The sequence below is a fragment of the Ursus americanus genome, chromosome 5 (genome assembly GCF_024610735.1).
Source record: "Ursus americanus isolate L20-20 chromosome 5, mUrsAme1.1.p, whole genome shotgun sequence".
Taxonomy (NCBI): Eukaryota; Metazoa; Chordata; class Mammalia; order Carnivora; family Ursidae; genus Ursus; species Ursus americanus.
The window spans coordinates 86,519,574-86,526,180 of NC_142131.1; the positions used below are offsets into that span (position 1 = coordinate 86,519,574).

The 6,607-nt window shown below is 44.4% G+C and overlaps 1 pseudogene; it reads left to right on the forward strand.

The window, feature by feature from the left end:
* The first annotated feature begins 2,798 nt into the window (after positions 1-2,798).
* Positions 2,799-4,161, forward strand: LOC123791197 (5'-AMP-activated protein kinase subunit gamma-2 pseudogene; annotated as a pseudogene).
* Positions 4,162-6,607: the final 2,446 nt, after the last annotated feature.

The following is a 6,607-nucleotide window of genomic DNA, read 5'->3' on the forward strand; positions in this document are numbered from 1 at the left end:
AAATTCTCTGTTTACAACAAGCATATTCACATTCCATTGGCCAAAGCTAGTCATACAACCAAGGTCATTCATAAAAAAAAATAAATGTGGTCCATTGGGAGGGCTATGGCCAGGAAGGGAAGATGAAAGAACAAGGATAAATAATACAATTTACTTTGCTTTCCTTGCTTATGATCCCCTCATCAGAATGATCTTCTTTATTTTGTTTCCAGTGCCCAGTACCATGCCTGGCATTAGTAAATGATGCCAGAAAGCTTGAAGGAAAGAGTGTGACAGTTTTGTTTTATTTCTAAACATGCATATGGTTCTATTTCTTTTCATTTTGGATCCAGAGGGATTTAGGTTTGAATCAAAACACCCTTGTTTTCAGGCCAGGGGTTGTGACAATAACATGAATAATAGTAAAATTAAGAACAGACAATATTTCTTGAGTGTTTACCGTGTACCAGAAACACTGGTTAGGGTCTTAAGTTTGTAATGTCATTTCAATCTGCAAACACAGTAAGTGAGGGAGGTATTGCTGTCTCCATGCTGTAGATGAGGTGAAGTGGAAACAGAGAGGTCCAGGAATTTTCTCACTGTCACACAGCTAGGAGGAGATGGAGCTATGATGTGAACTCAGGCCCACTAGGCTCTATAACCTGCTTCATGCACCATGCTATAACACAGCTACATGTTAAGTAAGCTCAACCAATGTACTTTCCTCCTCTGTAAAATAGGGACACACAAGAGCATGACCACTCTGTAGAATTGTTACCACATTCAAGAGAAAAGTCCTATATCAATGGCCTGGCACAGTGAAGCATCCACTCTGGACACTCAGTGAATATTATTCCTTCTATCCTTTCCATTAAATGTCTGACTCCACGTGCCAGATTGATGGAAACTTTCCTTGGGATATGATCCTCAAAATCCACAGATGTACATTAGTTAAACCTACACTCCTCAACCACTAAGACCCTCCTAGGCCCTCCACTGAAATGTTCTCCAAAATCCAACCATCAGCAGTTGATTTCTAAAACCCTTGGGAGGACTGTCCCAGTGGCTCAGCATTTCCCTTGGCTGCTAAGGTATCATGAACCTTGATGGATTCTGACGTTAGCCTCCCCCCAGGGAGGAGGATTTACAGAGGAGGCTTGGGCCAGGCACTTGCACGTCTCAGTTGAGTAGGTGGAGAGAATGCAAGCAAGTGGCAAGGGTAAAACTGCCGGAGTGACCTGTGAGGTGCCAAGTCCAGGAGCACGGTGGGTCTTCCCATACTGTGCTCAGAAATTTCAGACATTGAGACTGGGAAGAGCAATTGTCTGCCTAATCAAGGGTATGTGTTTTGGAGAGCACAGTGTTGGATGAGAGGACGAAGACACATTTAATGAGCACCTACTGTGTGCCAGGCACCTTAGCCAAGTAAGGCTTTTGGATCCTGAAATAAAATGTCTATTTTACAGTCATAAAATGGATCCTCTGAAAAGTGAAATAACTTAAGTAAGTTTATAAAGATAAGAGTCCAAGATGGGGACCTAACTCACCTCACCTAAGGTGAGAACTGAACTCACCTCCTCCACGGACACATCAAGTCTACATCTATTTATAAAGCAGATCCTCCTGAAGAAGAACTGAGGGCCGACTGAACAGCTTCTGCACAACACACAACAGAGACACACTCACCATCCTGCCAACTGCAGTGAGAGGGATAGTTCTGGGGGCTGGAAGCTGATCTGTCTGCCCTGGGCCACAGAAAGCAAGCTGCAGTTTATTTCTATTTTTTAAGGTTTTTAAAATTTATTTGTCAGAGAGAGGGAGAGTGAAAGCAAGCAGAAGGAGTGGCACACAGAGGGAGAAGCAGGCTCCCCACTGAACAAGGAGCTCAATATGGAACTCGATCCCAAGATCCTCCTGGGATCATGACCTAAGCAGAAGCTAGACACTTAACCAACTGAGCCACCAAGGTGACTCAAGAAGCTGCAATTTAAAGATCAAATGTAATGTGAAGTATCCACCCTTCAAGCCCCCCAGTGGGGAGGGGGTAGTGATGGATCTCTTTCTGTGTTGAAATGCTGGCAAGTGCCATGGTTCCCATTCCCCTCCATCTTGATAACTTGGAAAGAAGCAGGATTTGAGCACCCTAGCCAGCTTGCTACCTCACTGAGCCTTGGGTCCCCAACACACTCAACCCCAGCTGTGCCAACGAGGCAGCCCCAGCATGGCACACACTGGGTTGCCCTGGTCAGCATTCACTACAGCTCCAGACATCACACCAATGTGACATCTTAGTCCTATTCACCCCAGCACACTTCAGGCTTGCACGACTCGGATTGCTAGGGCACCCCCTGAATGAAGAGTTATTTGACATCCTGGGTCACTACTGCTTCAGTTGAAACTGTCCTGACAAGGAACCCCTTGATGTGGAAAGCCCAGCACCCCCCAATCCACACTCTGCCAGGCCACTCACAGTGCTTAAGACCCCAGGACACCCCAGCCCCACTTAAGCTTCAGACATGCTGCTAGGAGATCCTGTGCACAGAGAACCGCCCCCAATCCTGAATCCACTTCAGCTACAGTTACCCTCCCAAAGTGTCTCCTCTGCAGAGAGCCCTGGGACACTCCAGCCCACCCACTTCAGCTACAGCTGTCCTGCCAGGGCACCTCTGTGCAGAGCACCCCAGAAAACCTCAGCTCCTGATCCATCTCCACTCCAGCCACCCTGCCAGGTGGCCCTCTGCACGGAGATCCCTGAGACACCAGCTTATATCCACCTCAGCTTCACCTAACATATCTGGGTGCTCTCAGTGTGAAGACACATGCACCCCTACATTCATTGTAACACGTCGTCCGATATCCAAAGTATAGAGAAAACCCAGGTATACATCCAGAGATGAATGAATAAGGGTTACACTTCAGCCTCACTATCACCCCCCCTGCTTGCCTAGCCAGGTGTTCCCACCTATAGCCTCTGGTCCCTGCATTATGCCCATAACCCCCAGAGGGTCCTAGCCCATAACCTGCACTCCAAAGAGGTCCAGCCAACACACTGATGCCCAGCACACCTGGCCAGACAACGCCCAGAAGTACCTGGGAATCCTGGTCCTCCTCCTCATTGGTAGTAGTGGGCTGCAGCCCCTGGACCAGGAAGCCAGCATGTGGGAGAAATTCCAGTTGGAAGAGGAAGCACAAGACTCAGAATGTGGGTTTTCATGCACTGAGTTAACACAGGGATCACCACATCTTTCCAGCTCTTCACAGTGTGTTGTCTCTGATAATACAAGTTAGAAAGCCTTCTGTGCCTTAGCAGCCAACGGTGTTCCAGCAACTCCACTGCGGGAGAGGACAAAACAAAGTTTTGTAGGAATGCTAACAATTACAGAGTTCATAAATACACCACAGACATGGCATAAGTCAACCCTGGTACACATTTATGAATTAGAGGCACATAAGATTGAAACAAGGAGGGAGCTTCATCCCCAAGAAACACATAAGCCTTTAGTGATTATAGCTCCAGATGCAAACATCTTCCATGCTGTGCACTCACTGATCACAAATGAAATCCACTCATTGCCAGTTATTGATCCTATCAGTGGACTGAAGTTTATGCACGTACCCACAATGGAATCCTCACATTTCTCCAGCATTTTAGGTCTGGTCTGACAAAGCCTGCCTTCATGAAGCAGAAGCTGAATGTTCTTGCATTGGGGACCCACCACAGCATCCCTTCATCCACCAGGAGACTCCCATCAGTACAGCCTTGAATGCCTTTGTACAAAGACAGCTGCTGGCCTTCCTTGTGGTGCATGAGTCAGAAGTTGTGGATATTTATTCCAAGTCTGATGTAATTAAGCTTGCTGCTGAGAAAACGTTCAGTAACCTAGATATCACAGTGACCAGGCCCTCAGCACCGCTCACAGAGTCTTGAGGGTGTTGTGAAGTATTGTAAGCTGGAAATCCTGGACAGATTAGCGTGGGCTGACCTCTGGGCTGCTGGTCACAAGTGAAGCAGATAGCATCGTGGGAGTCATTTCCCTGTCAGACGTGTGGTAAGCCCTGATACTCATGCCTGCAGGTGCCAAGCAGAAGGAGACAGAAGCAGAATGGCCACTGTGCATGGAGAAGCCCTTGGAGAAAACGCGAACAAGGATTCTGGGTCAGGATTTGCCTCCTGAACACTGACCGTGATAGAAGATGGTGAAATGGCTACGAATGTGTATCAGGGTTTAGTGATGGGTATTTTTCCAGTGATGTTGAAACTGAGCATAGGAAACAGATTTTATGTGTTTGAAGATGCAGGCTTGAATTTAAAGACTGTTTTCAGACCTTTCAACAATTTTAGATGCTATATGTTATCAAAGTGCACTGTGCCCTGATTTTTTTAGTTATTTTTCATCTCAAAGAATTCACTGTTCTGTAACAAGTAACAGGACATAAGGGGAGAGCATGGCCTATTCAGATCTCATGCCTTCTGTTAGCACATGGGGTATTTCATCACTGTGGCCTGTGGGCAGGTGGAGCCACGTGGGGCTGTGGCATGAAAGCCTTTCAACCTTTCTCAAACCATTTTCTTTTTATTAGATTTGTGGAAATGCTGTAATTTGAATATAAAAATTAATTTGTAAAACTTAGTGACAGTTATATGTTTAGTGGGTGTTCTGATCTATAATGTAAACATGTCTGCTTTACAACAGGGTTATTTATTTTTCCTTTCATGCAGTATTTTACACATTTCTGTGGGTAAACGTCACCATACCCATTACTAAACCATTGGTTGTTATTGTAGATGGCAACTTCCTCATTTACGTTTGGCTCTGGAATGGATAGGACTTCAAATATAGCCATTGTTAGTGTTTAAAAGCTTAAGTTTCCAAAAGCATGTGTGGAGACCTGCTCTGCGAGAGTGGAAACAGGCAGCCATTATGAGGAAGGAAAGTCCTGGGAAAACATGGATTTTTTTTTCTTGTGTTGAAATGTAAAATCATGATGTCTGTATGACTGCTGATGGATTACTGTTGTAAAGTGTTATGGCATATGCAGTGTTGTCATGGTGTGAAGAGAAACAATGTTTCCTAATGAAAGTCCTCTGAAAATGTCCACACTGTACATAGATATTAGTATAGTGTGATTTTTTTCATTTTTGTTTTTTTTTTTTTGCCAGGTTGAAAAATTAAGAAAAAAACTTACTATCTACAAAAAAACAGATGAATAGTTGAGAATGAATGGTATATATTCATAATGGAAAATTACTCAGCCATAAAAAAAGATGAGATCTCGCTAGTTGAACAACACGGGTGGACCCAGAAGGCATAAACATAGTGAAATAGGTCAGACAGAGAAAGACAAATACCATAGGACTTCATTCCTATGTGGAATCTGAAAAGCAAAACAAATGAATAAACAACCAAACAAAAAGCAGAACAGACCTATAAATACAGAGAACAAAGTGATGGTTGCCAGCAGGGAGGCCAGTGGTACATGGGAGAAATGGGTGGAGGGGAGTGGGAGACACAGGCTTCCCGTTATGGGATGAATAAGTCATGGAGCTGAAAGGCACAACATGGGGAATATGGTCAATAGTATTGTAATAGTATCTCTGGTGATGGATGGTAGCTACACTTGTGGTGAGTGTAGCATATGGTAAAAACTTGTCCAGTCACTATACCATCCACCTAAAGCTAAAATGATATTGTCTGTTAATGGAGTTTCAGTTTCAAAAAATGAGTCAGAATGTAAAACGATAAAACAGAATTTGATTTGCCTGAGAGTGACAGAAACCAATGGCAATCCAGCTGGAATCAGCCTCCTTCAGCCTGTCTAGGGACAGCAGGTACTCTGGACTCTTGGGGATGTCCCGCTCTTTACTTCTGTGATAATTCTACTTTCAGTTCCCTTCTTTGCTCATTTCTGCTTCAGCTTCATTTGCCAGCTTTTTCCTGTGTGCCCTTTGGTTGCTGTTCTGTCCTAGACCACCTGTTCTTCTTCTCTTCATGGTCCTCACAGGGAAACCCATCTGTCCCCCGGCTTCAGAGAGCACCTCTCTGCTCACTACTCTTTTCTCCCCTGAGCTCCAGACCCTGTGCATTTGCTCAGTGACAAGACAGCTTCATCTGAGCTCACTCTTTCCACAAGTAACTAATGGAAGCTTCCTGTGTGCCAGTGGGGAACAAATAAGGGAGCTCCCTGAACACATTCCTTTTTTTAAAAAATTAGTTTCAGAGGTTGAATTTAGTGATGGATCAGTTGCATATAACACCCAGTGCTCATTACATCAAGTGCCCTCCTTAATGCCCATCCCCCAATTACCCTTACTCCCCCTCCACCTCTCCTGCAGCAACTCTCAGTTTGCTCCCTACAATTAAGAGTCTCTTATGGTCTGTCTCTCTCTCCGTTTTCATCTTATTTTTTTTCTTCCCTTCCCCTATGTTCATCATTTTTCCCTAAATTCCACAATGAGTGAAAACATGTGCTATGTCTCTTTCACTAACTTATTTCACCTAGCGTAGTACACTCTAAATTCATCCCCATAATTGCAAATGGCAAGATTTCATTCTATTTGGTGGCTGAGTAATATTCCATTATACATATACCATACTTTCTTTATCCAGAATTTGAAAAGATCCAATTT